The sequence below is a fragment of the Acomys russatus genome, chromosome 18 (genome assembly GCF_903995435.1).
Source record: "Acomys russatus chromosome 18, mAcoRus1.1, whole genome shotgun sequence".
NCBI lineage: Eukaryota > Metazoa > Chordata > Mammalia > Rodentia > Muridae > Acomys > Acomys russatus.
Window position 1 is genome coordinate 35,784,040 of NC_067154.1, and position 23,801 is coordinate 35,807,840.

Here is a 23,801-nt window from a genome sequence, read left to right on the forward strand (position 1 = left end):
ACAGAAAAATCTTGAAATTGGTGGGCAAATTGATGGAACTAGAAATGATTGTCCTGAGTGAGGTAACCCAGACCCAGAAAGACACGCATCATATGTACTTATACGTTGATATTAGCCCAACATACATGTCATCTGAGATACTCTACCCAGTGGGAGATTGGGTGAGATGCTGAGACTCAGGGTGAGAGTGGTATGAAAGGCTTTGTCTTTTTATTGGAAAGTTGTGGCCATTGATTTGGAGATATATTATTGACCAGCAATTGTTAGTTCCTTATTTATTTATTTATTTATTTATTTATTTATTTATTTTGGTGCTGGTGGTGGTAGAGTCTGTGTGTGTCTCTTTTCTTTTGAGTGTGAAGATGTGGGGTTATTTATTTTTCTATGTTTTCTTGGATGTAGCTAGTTTCATTGGGTTGGAGTTTTCCTTCTAGTATCTTCTCTAGGGCTGGATTTGTGGCTATGTACTACCTAAATTTGGTTTTGCAATGGAATATCTTGGTTTCTCCATCTATGTTGATCGACAATTTTTCTGTGTATAGTAGTCTGGGTTGGCATTTGTGGTCTTTTAGTGCCTGTATGACATCTGTCCAGGCCATTCTGGCTTTCACAGTCTCTGTTGAGTAGTCAGGTATAATTCTGATAGGTCTGCATTTATATATGTCTTGGACTTTTTCAATTACAGCTTTTAATATTCTTACTTTGTTTTGTACATTTAGTGTTTTGATTATTAAATGGTAGGAAGATTTTATATCCTGTTCCAATCTATTTGGAATATTGTAGGCTTCTTGTATATTTATGAGCATTTCCTTCTTTAGGTTCGGGAAGTTTTCTTCTATGATTTTTTTGAAAACGTTTTCTAGGCTGTGGACGTTGGAGTCTTCTTTTTCTTTGATTCCTGTTATTCTTATGTTTGTTATTTTTATAGAGTCCCTGATTTTGAAGACAGTGTAGTGTTTCTCTGTATAATAGTCCTGGATGTCCTTTGAACTGTATTCGTAGACTAGGATAGCTTCAAGCTAACAGAGATCTATCAGCTACTGTATCTCCATCACTGGTATTAAAGGCATGCGCTAATATACCTGGCTCATTTATTTTTTAAAATATAACAAAATAAAATATGATACAATAAAACAAAGCTACAAAATAAAAAGTGGGCAAGAAAAATCAATAGAAGTAAAAGAAAAAAAAAAGAGAGAAGGCACAAGAATCAGAGACCAAGTTGTTTCCATTCTCAGGAATGTCATAAGACACTAAACTGACATCCACAATATATGTACAAAGGGCCTGGTGCAGACCCATGAACACCCTGTGCATGCTGCTTCAGTCTCTGAGATCACAAGGCTTTATTCATGTTGATTCATAGTGCCTGGTTTTTTTGGTGACTTCCATTCACCTTGGTCTTACACTCATTCTACCTCCCCTTCAATAAGGTTCCCTTAGATCTTGATGGTGAATGTGATGGTTTTCTTTTTGTCTGTTTGTTTTAATCACAAGTGTGAGGTATGGAGATGTTTTTAATTTGTCCACAGTTGATAATAGCCACCTGCAGCTCAGAGATGGGTGTGGTCTTAATAGCTAACAGCTTCTTAAAACTCAGAGAGGGGGCATCTGCAGTTAAGTAAATTTTCAGGACTCTGAGAGGGTATAAATATCATAGCCAAGAGAGAGGAAGGATGCTTCAAGTGGGGATGCTATGAAGGACACTCAGAAAGATATAGAGGGAGAGAGAGACAGAGATAAAGAGAAAGACACACACACGAGAGATAGACACACACACACACACACACACACACACACACACGAGAGAGAGAGAGAGAGTGAGTGAGTGAGAGAGAGAGAGAGTGAGAGAGAGAGAGAGAGAGAGAGAGAGAGAGAGAGAGAGAGAGAGAGAGAGAGAGAGAGAGAGAGAGAGAGAGAGAAGGCTTTGACGAGACAGATGGAGAAAAAAGGCTGCTGGTTCTGCTGGACTGCTGGAAATCCTGAATACTGAGGTTGGTATTTCCTTAAGATCTTGAAGTTCGCAAACAGCAAGATAGGTAAAAAGAGGTCTACATTCCCTTTCCTTTTAAACCTTCTTTTTTATCTAATATCAGAAAGAATTATGATGTAGCAGGAAGAAAGAGACAATTAGAAACCTAAAAATAAGTTAAAAGGTACTACAGTTTCTTACTCTCTGTATATTGTCTGACTGTGGGTCTCTGTATTTGCTCCCATCTGTTTCAGGAGGAATCTTCAATCATGATGGCTGAACAAGGCATTGATCTATTACTATAGAATAATGTTATTAGGAGTCATTTATTCCTACATATGTTTTAGTTTGTTTTTTTCCCCTCGCTACCTAGGCAATCCAGTCTCTTTTTGGTTACAAAGGCAGAGATGGCTATGGGTTTCATCTTGTGGAATATGCTTAAATCAAATCAGTTATTGTTTGGAGATGTCTATGATATGTATTTCTTATTTGTGGTTATTATAAAGCTATAATACAAAGAACCATAGAGGATAGGTATAAAACAGGGGGAGCAAATAGATCACATCAGGAATGGAAATAGAATAGATAGTCACGTGCTTTTCCTTTGGCATACTTTTTCTCTTTGCTTTGTTGTAAGCTGTTTTTATATTTGGTATTATTTTATCTGATATGTTTATGTATAATTATTACTATTATTATTGCTTATATTCTTATTTATTTTCAAAACTGGTGGAGTGAGGAGAAATTTGGGAGGAGGAGAAAATCTGGGGAGGGGTGAGGTAGTAGATGCCACAATATACTATATTGTAAGAAAATATCTATATTCAATATAATAATAAAAATGTCATTAAATGATGGAAAATTAATTCAAAAGTAGCAGAAATAATGCAGAATAAAGGACACTAGGATCAAATACCTACTTATTCATAAGGTTCAGGGTCTCATAAAATACTAAATTAAACTCTATGATATGTACATGAAGACCTGGTACAGACTATGTAGGTCCTGTATGCTTGCTGCTTATGTGTCTGTGCTCTGAGGGAAAGGAAACTGATGGAGAAATTCCATTTTGTGCTATGTGTCCCAAGTTTTCTCTATTTGTATAATGTCTGGCTGTGGATCTCTGTATATGTTCTCATCTGTTGTTGAAGGAAACTTCTCTAATTATGGCTGAATAGGGCACTGAGCTATGAGTACAGCAGATTATCATGAGAAGTCATTTTTATTCTTATTGTTTTTTAACCAGTAGTGGTAGATTTTATGAAATGTCTCGGGACGATCTGGTCTCCATTTCTTGGTCACTCAAGCAGTATTGGTTATTGGTTCTATTGACTAAGAAACAATGGTCAGGAGTTTTGGGGGGGGGGGACTTGGCAAAGGGCTGATTCCATAAAATAGAAAAAATCACCAAGTTATTAAACATCATCTATTCTTTAAATTAACTAATTAAAGCCCATATGTACTTATATAGAGAGACTGAAGCAGTATGCACAGGTACTACATAGGTCAGTTACCAGGTCTTCTGTTAATGAATCTTATAAAAATAATTTAAAATTATAAGCTCACATAAAAATTAAAAATCATAAAGGATTTAGCAATATATTTAACTAAAAAGTAAAAACATCAACACTGAAAATTTCAAGTTCCAATGAAATAAAATTTAAAACAACACAATTAAGTTGAAATAAAGTTATCTTGGTCTTTTTTCTGAAAGAATTGATAATATTAACATGTGGCAATGGTTACTATTTACTCTTAACTTGGAGTCTCAATTATTAACTGCTCATATCAGATTAGCCTTTGGGTTGTTCATAAGTATATTAGTTGTGGTGGGAAGACCCATCGACTTGGGATGCATTATCATCTTGATTTGAATCGTGGACTGTATGCCTTAGAGAATGTGCTAAGGAAACATAGACATATTCACTCATTCTCTTCTCTTGTCTGTGGGTGTGACTTACTGCTTCATGCCCTAACCTTAACTTTTCACTGTGGCAGACTGTAACGTGAAATAATTCTCCATAAAGGTTCTTACAATACGTGTCACTAATTCCCAAAGTCAACTATATAAACCAATACAATCTCAGCCAAAACCCTGTCAAGGAGTCTTTGGTGAGATAGAAAAACACTGGCCTAAGCTGTTCACATTATCCATAATACTCTTTTAAAAAATAGTAACAAATGTCTTGATTTCAAGACTAAAAAAACAGAGCAATCGAACCATCAGAAGCAATCATACTGATTATGGGTAAATGATAGAACACCTATAAAGTCTAGAAGAAGATGATAAATTTATTTTCTGAAGGGAGTTATAATTTGGGTTAATCAATCACTAAAAAGTAGACAGCACTATTCTATCCTTGACTGAGTGAAAGAAAACAATCACCTGAGCACTAGCATTCTTTTCTTTGCTTCTTGGGTAAGAATGCAATGTGGAAAACTGTCACACTTCTGTCCTACCTTCTTCATTCTGTTTTTCTGCTTTTTAAAAAATATGAATCAAAATAAACTCTTTTGCTCTGTAAAGTGCCTTTTCCAGGTATTTATCACTGAAGCAATAACAGTAACTAATGCATCTCTGTAAAGAAGATATAAATTGTCCTTGGCTTGTGCCTTAGTTTGAGCGGGACCCCTGGGCCCAAATCTGCCTATCATAATGTTCTATTTGTAGGTTTCTAGGACCCTCTGGATCCTTCTACTTTGCCACAACATAGGCGGTAAACTTTAAACCCCTACCGAGATCTAGCCTATGGTCAGAACAGTCCCCACAGTTGAGTGGAGAGTGGGATATGACTTTCTCACATACTCTGGTGCCTCACATTTGACCATTTCCCCTGGAGGGGGAGACCTGGTGGCACTCAGAGGAAGGACAGCATTTACCGAGAAGAGACTTGATACCCTATGAGCATATACAGGGGGAGGTAATCCCCCTCAGGAACAGTCATAGGGGAGGGGAATAAGGGGAAAAGGGGAGGGAGGGAAGAATGGGAGGACACAAGGGATGGGATAACCATTGAGATGTAACAAGAATAAGTTGATTAAAAAAAAAGAAGATATAAATGACCAAAATGCACTTGAAAAGATGTTAGAAATAATCATTTCAGTCTTTTGGAAAAAAACGAAGCTAATAAAATGCAGAAATACATTAATTTCATTTATTCAGATAAACATGAATTAAACAAACACAAATAACTCCAAAATAAATAATACATATTAGACAGTATTAAAATATTTGCTTTTTTTGTCCAGTGATTTGCTTAGTTTGAGAGACTCTCACATTAGCACAGATTGTCCTTGAAATCCCAATGGTCCTGAAAAAAACATAACAAATGGGTTTGTAGTTATAGTTCATGATGATGAATGCTATTAAGCATTGTTGAGATAGAACCCAGGGTTTCCTATGTGCCCTGCATTTATATTATAAAGTGTGCTACAAACTACACCCTATATCATAACGGTACAATGCCATAGTCAATACTATATTTTGTTGTCCAGATTAGAAACTAAACTTCACACAAATTCACCAATATTGCTTGACAAAAATACAACTAGGTTGCCACCTCCTTCCTTTCATCTTCCACAAATTCAAATATCTGTCAAGATGCAACAGAAAGGAAGAGAGTTTCTTTGTGCTTATAGCTCTTGGGGACACAGTCTCTTATGGCAAGGTGGATGGCAGCAAGATTTTACCTGTAGTCAGAAAGCAGAACAAAAGGAGTGACGTTCAGAGATCTTTTCATTTTTCTTCAATCTGCAAGAGTAGTCCTTATATATTACCTGTTTTCAGTGAAATTCTTCTTGAGGTAGTCTTATAAGACCTATAAAGAGGTGTGTTTTCCTAGTGATTATAAATCCAGTCAGGTTGAATTTAGCCATCAGGATCAACTCACCAAGTATTGTTTGAGTGACTGAAAGCATCAAATCATAGACTAAATAATCATTTTCACCAGATAGATGTTGGGTTTTACTTGGAGCATGATTATATGTTGGTGATTGTTTTGTTCATTTTGAATGAGAAAAAGCATTTTTTGTACTTAGATATTATTTGACATTAATTTTCCAATTAAATAACTGCATAATATTATCTACTCAATACTACTGTTTTATTCTTGTTTTAACGTATGAGAGTTTTAGTGCCTACATTGGAAAATCAGTTAATAAACCAGTTACTTTTATGAATCATATTTTTCACTTGTTTGCTGATTTTCAAATATATGTTTTAAACAATATTGTACCAGGGCAAATCTTAAGGAAAGAGACTTACTTATTTACTGAATCAAAAATTAGTCTCTGTGGGTGTTGAATTGAAATCAAACTTCTGTTAAATAGGGCCCCAAGAAATCAATTGTAACCAGCAGTTAATGACCAGTTTGCTAACAGCTTGAGGCGAAGCCAAGGGCAGTTAACACTTGAACAAATTAGTTGTTAACTGTGCTAATGACTGATTTTGCAGGGATTATTGCTATTATAAACAGTCATCAATCTAGCTTTACCATCGAACCTAAAAAAGTTTGCAGCCAAAAAAGATGTCTACGCTCCCAGATCAATCTTTTGTGCTCTAGTCAATGTAATACTCAAAAACTACATGACGCTGTGTTTCTAGCTTTCTTGAAGGTAAAATTAGTGGAAGGTAGTTTTCTTGCTCTTTATTTGTGATATACGCATTAGTGAATGTATGTCAGGATTCTACTGAGGAAGATAATATATTCAATATGTAGTCAGGATGCAGAACAATGTATGTTCAAATATCATTGGGCATAATAAATTTTTGATGATAGCCATTTATTGTATGCAATAAAATAATAAAAATTAGAAAAAGAAAGTATATAATAGACTTTATGATTTTTTTTCTAAAAGAATATTTAGAAAAATCAATCACATAATTTTTAAACATACAAATATCTTTGTATTGGCACACTTTTCTTCTCTCTCTCTTTCTCCTTGAATATGAGCTTTGCATGGGACACAATATAGGTATATTGTCCTGTGCTTTTACAATACACTAGAAATATTGTATATTATGTATTTTACATATGAGAAGAATACATTTTCCCTAATATATATCTATATATTCTAAGCTTTGATATACAAATATTGTTTTAAATGTAATCTATATTTTTAAAAAGTTTAGAATAAAACAGTCATATGCAGTAACCACTTAATTAAAACAATTACAATGTATAGGAATAATTCTTTCATAAATCTTATTTAATATGAATATCATATAATGTTAATATAGAATTTATATACAGACATTCATATGATATCATTCAAATTTTTTAAACTAGTTGAAAGCTCTTGATGTCATATAAAATTTTTGTTTATTTCAGCATTTATCAGATTTATTTTGAAACCATTATTTGTGACCATTTTATGTTTGAACATATATGGTTTTATATAAATTATGTTAACAATTAACTCAGTTTTATTATGGTACATTTATGTTCTTTGAATACAAATCTTATATACAAGTCTTTCATATTTCTGCTAAAATATGATTTTCATTTAGAGAATTTATTCATGTTTAGTAGTTAGTTCTACCTATCCCTTTTTTGGACTATGGTAAATTATAGTTCAGTAGAAATTTTGATTCTGTCATAAATAAATAGAAATAAAAAATAAATATTGACTTCACACTCAATCTTTCCTTAATCTCAAGATTATGAACCATTTGGTTAAACTCTGTATTTTTTTTCATCTTTAAAAGAAAAATAGATGACTTCAACCTCAAAATTTTATTTCATATTTTGAAATACTTTAGTTTAACTGATTTTTTATTTCTATTTACTTTTTCTATAGAAATCCTATTTCTATATTTTATTACAATAAAATGTTTTTGGTCTATTATTTTATTACAAAAACCATCAATTTCTTTGATCTTCAAGACCCTCTTCTCCCCAAAATATTTCAGCCTTGAATTTAATAGCTACAACATTGCTTAGGAGAAGAAATCTGTAATATTGATGTTATGACCTTCCAGATAGTTTTTAAATATATGTGAATGGAAATCAATGATTTGAAATCCAAGAAATATGTAACATTTCAAGTGTCACTGTATGGTTTTTGTTTCCTGGAATGATCTTTCAAGTTTATTCTTTTACCCATGTTGACTTAAAACAAATGAGAATTCTAAAGGAGCAGATTGTAGTACATTGGAGTAATTATCTGTTAGTACAATTGATAAACCCGAAAGGCCTGGGTCTGATTCCCTGTGGTTTTGAGACAACATTTAATGTATTTTTATCTACCCTCAGTTGACTAATCTGCTCTGTTCAATTAACTAAGATATGGAACTGAGCTTGCTATAGTCACTTTACTTGTGATGATAGCATTTAATCCGAAGTCTCAAGTTACCACCTGAAAGTATGTAATGTATCGCCTCAGGGTTTCTCTTTATGTGTCAATCATTTGACACCATAAATGAACATCAAGTACTGATTTCCTCACATTTCTGAAAAAAATAATTTCAAGATATTTCCATCAAAGACTGTCAAAATTTGGGTGAAGGAAAAGTAAACACTATCTCATAAACTTATTACAATTCATATAATTTGTCCAAAAAGGATAACTGCCTTTATGCGTGAAATGTTTTATATTAAATACACATATGTAACATTTTTACTTTAATTGTCATCTCAGTAAGTAAAATGGACTTGTGCATCTTCTATGACCTTTTGTAAACAGCCATACTGAAACATTAAGGCAGATTGTCACTACAGAAGAGTGGATTATCTATCCAAGTGATAGTGTCATTCATCTAGATTTGAAGTCTTTTCAGTGCTCATAAAAATAGAACTATTTTTCTCTAGAAGACAGCAAGTACCAGATTGACATGAGAGAAAAAAAAAAAAAAACCTAAAACAGTCATTGTCTCATGCATCCCAAGGGACAAAACTTTATAGTCAGTGTTTCATTTTGACTCATAAACCCACATTTTTAATAGTTAATTCATATTAGGCTTAAGTGAGTTTCTATTATTTCATATAATATTATCAATTACAAGAATTGAAATATATAAACTTAAATGATAAATTTTTATTGAAAATATTACAACTCATACTGAATCATTTCTTTAGACTATATCTCAGTAAAACTGTGTTATCATAATAAAATTAAGTAATATTTATTATATTTTTGTAAGAATTTTTTAAGAGAAATAAATGTATAATTTTTCTGGACTCAATCTGGCATCAAAATTATAAACTGCAACAAGTATTTGATTGTTCTATACATTAAAAATGTATATAATATATTTATTTAAAGCTCATAATTTAGCTGTGTGCCCTGAAATTTTAGGATTTATAAATGAGCATTAGAGACAGTTATATATCTAGATGTTTCAATATTTATATATCTTCTCCCCATTTTTATACACATATCAAGCAGTGTTTGTATGGCATTACTGTTGCAAAGTTCAATTAAAAATTATAAAGAATCAGCTATTAAGATAAGTTACCTAAAACTTTTACAATGTTATTTGAAGGTGGTTGTGTCTTTATAAAGGAAAGAGGGGCTGGAGAGATGGCTCAGTGGGTAAGAGCACCACCTGCTCTTCCAAAAGAACCGGGTTCAATTCCCAGCACCCACATGGCAGCTCACAACTGTGTAACTCCAAGATCTGACACCCCTACACCAATGCACATAAATTAAAATTAAATTAAATATTAAAAAAAGAAAGAAAGAGTGCTCTTAGCATATTTTAATCCCTAGTTTGTCCATTTCAGATACTATGAATATAACTTATATTATATTATACTATACTATATTATAAATAACAATGGTGTCAAATTTATTTACAATTTAAAAAAAGATATGATGACCCAAGAAGCTAGTATAAAGACAAAACCTTCATAATTATACAAATTCAACTAACAGTTTACCAAATCAAGGAAACACTACTCTTTCTGTCAAAAATAAGAGAAAAAAAGCCAGACTTGGACTGGGGCTATAGCTCAGTTAGTAGCCCTGACTGCTCTGTACCTGAAGCCCTGAATTCAGTTCCCAACATTTCCTACAATACAGCATGGTGGTGACCACTTGTAATGCCAATAACTCAAGTGGTAAAGAGAGGAGAATCAGAAGGTTAAGACTGGCTATAGACTGAATTTCTGCTGTCTTAGATAAACAAATAAAAACCAAGCAAATGAAGAAGCAAGAGTCATATTTCTATACTGAGAACTCATGCTATATTTATGTATTTCCTGAATTCTTTATAATATGAAAATTAGAAACTGTAACTTTCTCTATCTCATTGTCTTGGCAGAAGAGAGAAATATAATTCTGTGTCAAGCATTTCCATATGAACCCTTATTTTGATATTTAATTATAACTGCTTTCATTTTCAAAATCTTCTTTCTTGGGGCTCAGTCAACATTAGAAGTATCTTCTGTCCCTAGGCAAATCGGTGCAAAGATTTGTTAACATGGTTCTTAAATACAATGCGGTACAAATAATTAGGTTTCTAAGAAACAAAACATGCCAAAGTAAGTGTTTTCCCTCTCACATGTGTTTAGAACAAATATTTAGATGAACAGGCTGCCCTTGCTTTCTGCCTGTGGGAGGGATTCATCACCTGTTCAAGCCCTTGTGAATTCCACGTATGCATATTATGTTTTTTTAAAAAATACACATTGACTTTGACATGCATTACCATGATGACTCTGCTGTGCTCTTCAGAATATATGAGCAAGTATAGAACGTAGAAGAAGTACAATTACACATAAAATGATGATTCAATATGAAGAGAGGCATTTTTCTGGTTATGTGGATGAACTATGCAGACACCACTTTGTTCTGAGTTAGCAAAACAGAGAGGCATTTTTTTGAAAGTATAAAACTAAGCTTGATGTTCATCTCTGTCCTTTCCAGATTACTCATAATCCTCCACTCTATTCATGATATTTTCAGGAAAAGAAAACAAAAGTGACAGGAAACTCATATGCCATGGAAAAATGTAAAGAATTATTTTCCGAAAATAGAACCAAAATAAACTCCCATGCAAACTCTTCTATTGCTATATGTCTCATATTGCAAGACTGACTCATCTAAATAATGAATCATTAAGATTGTGAACAAGAAAGACATGATTACTATTTTATTGCATGAAATATTTACATATTTGATGTGGACAGTGAGTGGCTAATTCTTTATCAGATATTGATTTCCATAAGGTACATTGTAACTGGTTCATTCTGGTTAGTTAAATCAGCATAATAAGTCTGTAGTACCAAATGCAATACTTTGAGATAACTATTCAATTTTATTTTTTTCTACTTTTTGGCCTGCTTTTTGGTATGGTATATTAAATTTTCTTAACAATCTATTATCTAACTTTATCTCATTTCTCATCTATCTATAAATGTCTTACAAATACAGGTTTTCATATTTTATGTCATTTGCTCATTTGTGTATTCAATAGCCTTTACATAGTGAAAAATTTAACACACAGTGAATTAAATTTTCAGGTAATAAGGAGAGAGAAAAATGCAAACTGAGTTTTGTGAAAGTAGATTTTTCAAGAACAGCACACAATTTATTCCACGATCTTTAATTAAATTGGTGCTAAAAATGTTCAAGATGTTAATGAGCCTGAGTTTTTCTTACCTTTTTTTTTTTTTTTGACCTTCAAGTAAGACATTTATTCCTTAGAAATGTCATTAAGAATGCAGATATGTGAAGGCACTCAATTTTGAGTAAAATATGCCAAAATGTAGTCTATTAATTGTCCTTTTTAATTTAAAACTGATCTATTATGCTCAGTTTGAAGAAATAATACATTATTATTCTTCAACATATCATTCTTTGTGGTTTTCTATTAGGATAATTTTGGAATAAAAATGTAGAACATCAACTGAAAAATTGAGTGACAATAGTAATGTAAATGATAGCTCACATTATCCAGGAGAATTTCATCTGTTGTAATGTTCTTAAGAGACAGATGGGCACTTTTAGATAAAACATGAGCTTGTCAATCAGAATTCCTCCCTTCGCCCCCCCACACCCCGCCTGCGCTCTCTCTCTCTCTCTCTCTCTCTCTCTCTCTCCAGAACATCGACTTGATTATCATAAAAAGAATTTGCCATGAATGTAAAATATAATGTACTGGTTTCATTTTTTTAATTTAATTTGTTCATTCAGATTACATCACAGTGGTTATGCACTCACTGTACATTCCATTTCCCACTGTACCTCCCTCTTCTGCTCCATTCCCTTCCCCTAGACCTCTGACAGAAGGGGACCTCTTGCCCCACCATATGACCTCACGCGATTATGGCCCATCCAAATAGTCTGCTTCCCCTTCCTCCTTGTGCCCGCCAAGTCTCCCCACCAATGGGAATTGATGAAACCAGAGGCACCAGATTTCATAACAGAGACACTCCCGTTTCTCCTCACAACATTGAGAATGAGAAGTCCATTGACAATATCTGAAGAGGAGGCCTAGGTTTACTGAATGCATTGCTCTTGGTTGGTTCAACAATTTCTTCAGGCCTGCCTGGGGCCAGATCCCTCTGCTTGATGATTTCCTTGTGAGACTCTTGAACCCTCTGGAGCCTTCCATCCCCTCATACTTCCATACTATTCTCAGCGCTCAGCAGAGGGTTCCAGCATCTGTCAGGATCCCCCAGTGGGTGGAGTCTCTCAGAGAACATCTGTGTTGGGCTAATATTCACTTATATGTAAGCATATAGCATGCATGTCTTTCTTGGTCTGGGTTACCTAACTCAGGATTATGGTTCCATCCAAATGCCTGAAATTTTCAACATTTCCTTGTTTTTAATAGCTGAGTCATAGTCCATTGTGTAAATACACTACAGTTTCTTTATCCTTTCAATCTTTGAGGGACATCTAGGTTGCAGAAGAAGATGTGGAGAAAGGGGAACATTCCTCCATTGCTGGTGGGAGTGCAAACTTGTACAATCACATTGGAAATCAACCTGGCACTGTGTCAGAAAATTGATAGTAGCTCTACCTCAGAACACAGCCATACTATTCCTGGGCATATACCTGAAAGATCCTCCACCATACAACAAGGACAATTTCTCAAGTATGTTCTTAGCAGACTTATTCATAATATCAAAAATCTGAAAGCTTATTGATTTTAGTTTTAACAAACACTGTGAAGACTACTCAATAGACACATTTACCTTATCCTATGTTGTTACTATCATCCCTGTCCTTCTTGCTTATATTTGAGAATTTGTGAAGTTTTTGTGATAAAACTAAGATTGCTTTGAATGAGATAACTATGCTTTTAACAATTTTGCTTAACTAAGGTACTGTGAAGATGTAAAAGATGTTTTACTCCCAAAATGAAAGACCTGGAATCTGAGACAATAATAAGAACATTTGGAAATATGGCAATCCCTCTATATTAATAACATGGTTCCTACATATTTTAATACAATATTCACATATTAAATATGACACTAAAATGACTGGATTAAGAATTCAGAACACTACACACTCCCAAGGAGAACATAATGTTGACATCTCATTTGAGCAGACACTGTGTATTGACTTTGTAACATTCCTGTGTTACTTAATGTGGTGTTTCAATAAAAATGGCCCAAATACACCCATGGAATGGCACTATTGGATGTGTGGTCTTGTTGGAGTAGGTATGACATTGTTGGAACACGTGTGTCACAAAAGTGGCTTTTCAGGTTTCAAAAGATCAAACATGCCCCAGTGTCTCTCTCTTTCTGTGGCCTGTGGATGTGGATGTAGACTTTTCAGTTGCCTCACCAGTAGTATGACTGCCTTTTGCCACCATGCTTCCCACCATAACAACAATGGACTAATCCTCTGAAATGCAGTCAGCCACAGTTGAATATTTTTCTTCTTAAGAACTTCCATGGTCATGATGTACCTTTACATCAAGAACACAAATGAAGACAATTAAGGACAATGTGATAGTAAACACAATATTTCTGGGCATAGTTATCTAGAGTTTAAATCAATTGAGAGTGAACATTTTACTTATAGTGTACATCAAAGTGTAACGAGGCTAGGGACATTATGAATAAATATACAAAAAAAATTGTGGGACCTCTACTTAACTGTTTGAGTATTTCTGAAAATCTCTCCAAAACCTCCTGCTCCACTGGTCAGAGGTAAGAAGTTTTGAAACTGAATTTATCGTGAAGACTTGAACTTCATGAATGGATTAGCTTATTTGTTTTTCTGTTATGCATATTTAGACACTTTTTGAAGGATGTTAATTTGTCATTGGCTTGTTCTTTCTCATTCTATCTGTTCTATCTGCTTCCAGGAGTTATGACATGAGACGATGTGTTCCTTCCAAAATTCTAGCTAATATGTTGATCTATTTCATATAGTACTAGATGTAAGTGTCCTTGACTAAAATTTCTGGAAGCTAACAGTGTGCCAAAAATAAATCTTTCTTCATTTAAAGTAAAATTTTAAAATATTTTGTCACAGCAACATAAAGTTGACTAATATATAATCTGAGAGTTTAGCATATATAATGCCTTTTTGAAAAGTATTGGTTTATTATTTTTGAATGTGAGAGGAAATCTTCACTATTAACTGTTGTTTATCTTTGATGGATGTGTGCTTGTAATGACACCAAAATTTATACCAGCTATATACATAATTCCATACTCCTATCACATTTAATATTACATGAGAATGAATCCTGGAGATATGACTTATCAAAGACTGTCATGAGTGACTATCCTTTGAGCCAAGCCACCTCTACCTTGAAGGGTTTATTTCTACAATACTACCCTCCTTCTGCAAGGGATAATCTGAGATGGTATGTTGACAGTGCACACTCTCATATGGATGGTCAGTACATGGCTCTTGAGTGTCCATTTTCTCCCTTTCATGTGGGAACTTTATGTATGGTTTAGGGTTGATGGATCCTAGCAGGGGCTTCTGCTGATGGTGGCAAGCATTAAAAAGGAAAGGGAAATGAGGAGAAAAAAGAAGAACACACATAAACGAACACACACCCATGATGATGAAGTACGACAGACTCTGGTATGGAGGTTTCAACAAGCTTATTTTTCCAAGTTTTTCTTACTTAACATAGTCATATACATACATAAATACATACATACATACATACATACACACACATACATACACACATACATACATACATACACACATACATACATACATACATACACATACATACACACATACATACATACACACATACACACATACATACATACACACATACATACATACATACATACATACACACATACATACATACACACATACACACATACATACACACACATACATACATACATACATACACACATACACACATACATACATACGTACACACATACATACATACATACACACACATCTTTGGATGAAACAAACTCCCAAGAGTGGGTTCCAGATCAATCAGCTACTGTACATATGCATATATACTTTGGTGGATGAAACAAGCTACAAAAGTGAGTTCCAACAACCTTATTATTTCTCCCACCACTTATATAACCCAGCAAGATCTTTCAAGCAGTAGAAAAATCACAATGTTGTTACATTCTATTTTCTTTAAGTGAATAATTACAATGAGTATAAGCAAGAAAAACATGTTCTTTGACGTTTAAATGTTTTTCACATGATTAAATGTTTTTCATAATATGGGTGAGAAACAAACATGAAAAACAAGTTATTTCCAAGAACCCACATACATCTGTAACTAAGCAACTTGTTATATATTAACAGAGTATGAGCACACAAGGTAATTTCTCAGCCAGCTTTTCTTTACTGGCAGGCTACAATTTGAGGTTTCAAAGAATCAATTATCTTAAAAAGTAATCTTATAAAGACCTTAAAAGAATAACAAATCTAAACTTCTATATAAATATAATTAGCCATTTCTACTTTAATTCCTAAAGGTGCTCATTGACTCAATATACTTTGTTAAATCATAAGAGGAATAAGAGGGCAAAAGTAAATATAAGAAATTAGTCACCTTGAAGTCCAGTTTCTGTGAGAGAGTCATACCAGACCGTGTTAATTGGGGTATTGTCTATGCTAACCAATCTCAGAAAGTCTCTATCTTTACTAGTATGAGTGTATTTCTTCTTAACTTCAAATTGTTCCTTAAGACTTTCTATTTCAGAGCCACTAGCATAAGCATTTTTACCTAACATTGCTGTATAATCTATTTTTCAAAATTCTTTCTAAGGGGTCATTGTTAGCAATCCAAATCTGCAGGTTCTTTTCAAGGGTGGTGGCTGAATCATTAATCTGCTCCAGCAACAATTCTTGAAAGAGATCAAGCATTGGTTTTGCATATGCCAATGATAATGACATGCCCCCTTTATAATCCTCACACAATTCATATGTCATAGGGATGATAAGGACCACAAAGGTAACAAGTAGAGTTATGCTCCATTAGAGTGTCAAGTCCTCAGGACATGTAGGTAGTTGTCAGGGTTATGCCTCGCTGCGACATGCCCATCATGGGTATATTAACCAGTGGGAAGTATTCCGTGAGTTATACAGCTGTTCTGTTGTTCTAGCTGCATGGCCCCCAATGCTACAGCATACAAAGATAAGAAACATAAGAGCAAGAACTATATTTATATGGCCATGGAGAAGTGCTCATTATTGTTGGGTAAGGATTCCTAGGTGCAGAGGGTTTTGGGGAAGGAGTACCCAAATCCCATTAGTAACTCCTCACCAAGTCTCTATGAGGAAGCCCAACAAAGTCAATGGTTCCCAAGAGTGAACTTTGGTTTATTAATATCTTGGTTTGTCATTGGAACTGAGAGACCAGGAATAGACATTGCTTAGTCTCTTCCATGGAAGAAATTTTGCTACATCCAAGGAATAAAACTCATCACCAAGGAATGGAATTAGCTGAGGGCAAAAGTAAAGTAAGAATTATTCTTTAAAAAAAGGAAGAAAGAAAAAAGAAAGAAAGAAAGAAAAAAGAAAAAATAAAGAAAATAAAACTAGAACAAGTAATGGTAGATATTTGAATATCTAACAAAACAAGACTCAAATGGTATATACTCACTTATATCTGCATACTAGCCCAAAGGGCATGTCCCACGCAAGCCTTTACTTATCAAGAAACTGAGACAGAGGGAAGGACATCCTATTGGGACTCTAGATGAGAGAAGCATGGGAGAATAGCAAAGTAGAAGGATCCAGAGGGTCCTAGAAACCTACAAGTAGAACATTAGGATAGGCAGATTTGGGCCCAGGGGTCCCACTCAAACTAAGGCACCAGCCAAGGATAATACAGGCGGTAAACTTCAAACCCCTACCCAGATCTAGCCAATGGTTAGAACATTCTCCACAGTTGAGTGGAGAGTGGGGTATGACTTTCACACGTACTCTGGTGCCTCATATTTGACCATGTCCCCTGGAGGGGGAGACCCGGTGGCACTCAGAGGAAGAATAGCTGGTTACCAAGAAGAGACTTGATACCCTATGAGCATATACAGGCAGAGGAAATCCTCCTCAGGCACAGTCATAGGAGAGGGGAGTAAGGGGAAAATGGGAGAGAGGGAAGAATGGTAGGATACAAGGGATGGGATAACCATTGAGACGTAACAAGAATAAATTATTTAAAAAAAAAAAACACTACTTACTTATGTCATTGGCTGTGAATAAATCCAACTGGTTCTCAACAAGAAGCTACACTGGCCTAGCATTTTTGGTTGTAGGAGGTACTTTGTATGATACCACAGAGGGAAAAAAAAATAGATTTTGCATTCCTATACAGCCCTGAGAACTGCCTTTAAGATGTACTGGTAAAGTTCGCACAAATGCTACTGGTGTAAGCAACCACTTTCTGATTAGAGTTAAGAACAAATCCACAAGACAGAACCCATCCTGATGCTGTACTGTTAGTGTGGCCAGGAACATGAATGCAGATTAATCATGAGTATAGGGGAAAACTCCACTTCTCTTGTTCATTTAAAGGAACATAGAAGTAAAATGACTCCAAATGAAAATAATTGTCTTTGAGAGCTCTATGAATTAGCGGAAGCAGGAAGTTTATAAAAGCCAGAAGTTGTAGATGATCCTACAGAATAGGTGTCATCCAGACACAACCATGTTGATTCACATGTGAACTCAGAGACTGTAATACACACAGAAGACCTGAATAGACTCAAACAGAACAAAATTCCAACACTGACAAAGGGACAAAAATCTCACCTCTAATAAAGAGCTTTCTTTGTGAATGATGCCTGCTTGGAAAGGAAAAATCAGTTTTTCTCAAAAAGAGTGTCACTGGATATATCCAGCCCAGCCCAGGTCATATCCTATAAGCAGCTGATCAAAATAAAATAAAATAAAAATTTCTCAGTTCACTCTATTTTTTGTTGTTGTTATTTGGTTTATTGGTTTTTTTTTTTTTTCATTTTGAAAGCCTGCTTTATGAGTTTGTTGTTGACTCCTTTGTTATTTTTGTATTTTCTGAGAGAGAGAGTGGGGAGGGGGTATGCAGGTGCAGGAGGACCCAAAGCAATTGAGAGAAGATGAAGGGTATGATAAAAATACTGAACACAGAACATTTTTAAATAAGAATTAAAAACCTATTGATGAATTTATTTATGGACACAACATAACAGAAAAAAAACAACATGAAATAAAAATATAAGCATCCACATGGCAGTTCACAACTGTCTGTAACTGTAAGATCTGACACCCTCACATGGACATGCATGCATGCAAAACACAAACGCACATGAAATAAAAATAAATATATTTTAAAAGTCTTATTACTAAAAATTATAGCAAAACTTATTTGTGGTCATTAGGTTTTTTCTAAACATTATGCAATTGGTTACCTTTTAAAAAACATTCCAATAATCAATTGATTTGATTCCATTACCAGATTCAGTATGTATATATATATGTGTGTGTGTGTGTGTGTGTGTGTGTGTGTGTGTGTGTGTGCGTGCGTGCGAGTACACCTGTATATATGTGTTTGTGTATGGTGTACAAGAGAGTGAGGGAAGTAAACATTGCTTCATTGAAATAAAAATATTAATAAATAAAAACTGATGCTTCTAGAATTCCATAAGTTATGCCTCCCATGTTGTCAATATAACACTTTCTTTGCATAATATGAACATGAAAGCTAGCTTACAAGGACATTTTACTTTTCCTAATTATGGCCATGTTGGACAATCGATTTTTTCTTTCTGTATAGTGACATGGAACATGTTAATAGTTTTCTACCTTCAGGTATCTTTGTTTAGCAATTATGTACAAGATATAAATTGCACAGCTAATGTACAGCAACATAAGAAGTTTGGTAATTTTCATCATGCCTTTAGGGCACTGACAGATAACACCAGAAAAAAAGGGTGGTATCATGGCTTAAAAAACAAACAAACAAACTCCAGAAAGCTAAACTTTTAATCTAATTTTTATTATTTCCTTATATTATACTTTCAGCAATGTGTAATAATAAGCCCGTTTTAAATTTAAAAATTATTGAGGCCAAAGTTGATATTGCTTAGCCGGGGTATATATGAATAACTTCCTTCTATGCTACAGCAGCAACAAGAGATTGATTATATTTGTTGAATATGGGATTTTCATAGTAGTGAAACTTGGCCTATTGTATCTGATGAAACATCATAATTTCTCTTCATTGCCTGTCACTTGTCTTGTTATTTCAATGATCAGGCTGACATTATTGATATAAAGTTCCTAGATGATTATAACTAAATATATTTGCATTGAAATAAAAATAAACTTTAATTTGAGCTTTTCTTCTAAAATATACTAGCTCGAGCATACGTATTTGTTAATATCTGTAGTATCTGAACTGTAATTCAAAAGTACTCATTATTTGGCAAGGTGTTATAAGGGAATACTCCATTTTTAAAATTAGCATACAAAGTAATGAATTTCATTATAACATTTGCATACATACGTTGTTCTTATAATCACTAAGATAGATAGTTATAATATCTCTGTGTGCACAATGCACATGTACATGTATATATAAAATCAAATGGAGATAAAATATAGACACCACAATATTACTTGACTCTGTTAAAATTTTAATTGAAATATTAATTAATTCATTTGCTCTCAGAGATAGCAGTTCCTTGAGGGAATACTTTGTGATTGGACATACCAATACTCTTGAAATTCACCTCTCATCTCTTTCATGTTGTTTCACTTTTAATGTAGTGAGACATTACAACAATTCTGTAGAAATCAAGATAGACAGAATACACAGTGCTTTACTATTTGATTATAATATTTTTCTTCACATTAAATTTTAAGCTTGCATATATACATGTAATCACAATGTTACAGGTGTCTATATTTTACAGTTAAAATAAATAAGACATAAAAATACAACAACATGTATTGTATTGAGTGTTTGTATATTGTCAGGTTGCCAAGTGCTTTGTGTCTTCAAGCAATTCTATTGCAAACCATTATAAGAAGTAACTAGTATTGTTAATCTTTATAGATTAGAAGGCATAGGCTCACAGATATATGTATTCATTCAAATTCATTATAACCTCAACATTTTTCAGAACCTGTAGCCAAGTAAGGACATCAGGAATAGAAGGTGACACTGCAAAGAACCAATATCATGCAAATATTCAATATCCTTGGGATAAAGCATAATTAGAAATAACACATTATTAATTCAAACTGTTGATATAATTCTGTCCTTTAATATGTGTATTGATTTGTTACTTTTAAAATATTCATTAAATAATTATCTTGAATCTTGAAATTAATATACCATTAAAATTAAAGAGCGAGAACCACTTCCTTAGTTCACCAACCTCCCTCTATACCTGGTTGTTTGGCACATTCAGTTCATTGACACTACACAAATAGCAGAATAATGTTTGAAATTCCAGCTCATCCTCCAATGGCTCAATAAGCACAGAAATTCTTGTAAATATTAGGGCCTCAAATACTTCATCTAGATAGAAATCAAGAACTATTCATAATGCGAAATAGTTTTATGGATTTTTCTCTTGGTAATATATGAACTGTTTTATGACTATAATTCAAATACAATTAACTTAAATAGACTAATAAACTAAAAAGAAAATGAAGAAAGATGAAATACAAGAACTTTTTTAATTTAGAAAGATGATATCTATACAAGAATGTTTAAGAAGACTTTACATCTATTATCTTTTTTTTTACATTTTTTTATTAATTTATTCTTGTTACATCTCAATGTTTATCCCATCCCTTGTATCCTCCCATTCCTGCCCCCCCCATTTTCCCATTATTCCCCTCCCCTATGACTGTTCCTGAGGGGGATTACATCCCCCTATATATTCTCATAGGGTATCAAGTCTCTTCTTGGCTACTTGCTGTCCTTCCTCTGAGTGCCACCAGGTCTCCCCCTCCAGGGGACATAGTCAAATGTGAGGCACCAGAGTACGCGAGAAAGTTGTATCACACTCTCCACTCAACTGTGGAGAATATTCTGACCATTGGCTAGATCTGGGAAGGGGTTCAAAGTTTACCTCCTGTATTGTCCTTGGCTGGTGCATTAGTTTGAGCGGGACCCCTGGGCCCAAATCTGCCTCTCATATTGTTCTACTTGTAGATTTCTAGGACCCTCTGTATCCTTTTATTTTGCTGTTCTCCCATGTGTCTCTCATTTAGAGTCCCAATAGGATGCCTTCCCCTCTGTCCCAGTTTCCTGGTAAGTGAAGGCTTTCGTGGGACATGCCCCTTGGGCTAGTATGCAGATATAAGTGAGTATATACCATTTGATTCTTTCTGCTTCTGGGTTAACTCACTCATTATGATCATTTCTAGCTCAATCCATTTATCCACAAATTTCGGGAATTCCTTGTTTTTAATAGCTGAGTAGTATTCCATAGTGTATATGTACCACAGTTTCTTTATCCACTCTTCTACTGAGGGACACTTAGGCTGTTTCCATGTTCTGGCTATTATGAATAAGGCTGCTATGAACATGGTTGAGCAAATTTTCTTGTTGTGTGCTGGAGCATCTTCTGGGTATATTCCAAGGAGTGGAATAGCTGGGTCTTGAGGAAGCCCTATTCCCATTTGTCTGAGATAGCACCAGATAGATTTCCAAAGTGGCTGTACTAGTTTGCATTCCCACCAGCAATGAAGGAGTGTTCCTCTCTCCCCACATCTTCACCAGCATGTGGTGTCACTTGAATTTTTGATCTTAGCCATTCTGATGGGTGTAAGATGGAATCTCAACCTCCTTAGTCATCAGGGAAATGCAAATCATACATCTATTATCTTTTCAGCCAGAGTGTAGTCTAAGATTTACTAAGAGAATATTTCTACCATGAAAGCACCAGGAAGAACAAAACTACTTCACATTATTTAATCATGGCTAGTGGAAATGCCAAGCTTGTTCATAAAGTATCAGGGTGTATATTTAAGTGAGTTTTTTTTTCTCTACCTGTATTGAATAAAATTTTATTTCTAGTAATAAATAGAAAGGCTCATGTTTTTTGCTTACATGATTGTGTTTTTAATTTCTTCTTTTATAGTTTCAACAAAGTGTCTACTCTTTTAGGGACAAGACAAATAATTCATTCAATATTTACAAACACCGTGAATATCTCAACCACCTGTAATTAAAATTAAATTTCAAAAGCATTCCTCTTGTGAATGTGCTAATGATAAACATTTCTGTCCTAAGTGGCATCCAATAGTGATTTAATCTTTTTCATCATTGGTAAATGATGCTTTTGTTTATAAAGTCATTGAATATTTATAGTATTCACTATTTGGTCCTACCTAAGGGTTGAACCAATTGTGTCACGTGATCTGATATACTCAGCTTCCAAATCTAAGTGATAAATCAACCAATTTTCTCTCCAAAGTCAGCCTGACTTTGTTATGTCATTATAGTTAAAACGGTAATATTCTATATTACATATGGAAGCCATGCTACTCAAAAAAATCTCTATAAATATATATAAGCATATGTCTGCGTATATGTGTGTTTGTGTATGAAATATGATATAACAATAGGCTTGTATATATTGAAGTATATATGTACAGCTATGAATAATTTAGGGATTATTTCAAGTAGTTTAAGCTGTTCAAAATTGCACATAATTAAGAGAATTTTTACATTGATACATTCAAATAAAACTTGTAATTATCTCAAAAAAAGAAATACAAAAAATTTTTCTGTTAACTTTAAATATTATCTAAATATGAATGAATGTGTTATATGTATTATTAAAGTAACATTCATCCTTAAAATAGCCTGCTTTAATGAAATCAAATAAGAAAAATTCCCTAACCTAAAGAAAAAAATTTCCATAAATAAACAAGAAGCATACAGAATTGCAAACTGACTGGACTAGCAAAGAAAACCCTCTCACCACATGATAATCAAAAACATTAATTGTGCAGAAAAAAGTAAAAATATTAAAAGCTACAAGAGAAAAGGGTCAAATCACATATAAAGGCAAACCTACCAGAATTAAACCTGATTTTCAACAGAAATTATGAAAGCCAAAAGAGCCTGGACAATGTCACACAGACACTAAGAGACAAACTAAATGTCCATCAACTGAAGAATAGATAAGAACCTGTGGTACATTTATACAATAGAATACGGTTTAGCTATCATAAACAAAATTGCAGGCAAATGGATGGAACTAGAGAAGATCATCCTGAATGAGGTAACCAACACTAAGAAAGACACACATGGTATAGTCACTTATAAGTGGATATTGGCCCAACATAGAAGTCCTCTGAGAAACTCCATGGAACAGGGTTACAGGACAGATACTGCCATGCTGAGAGTTGTAGAGAAGAGAGGGGTAGGGGGATGGAAAGACCTGGAGTGGTCAGGAGCTCCGCA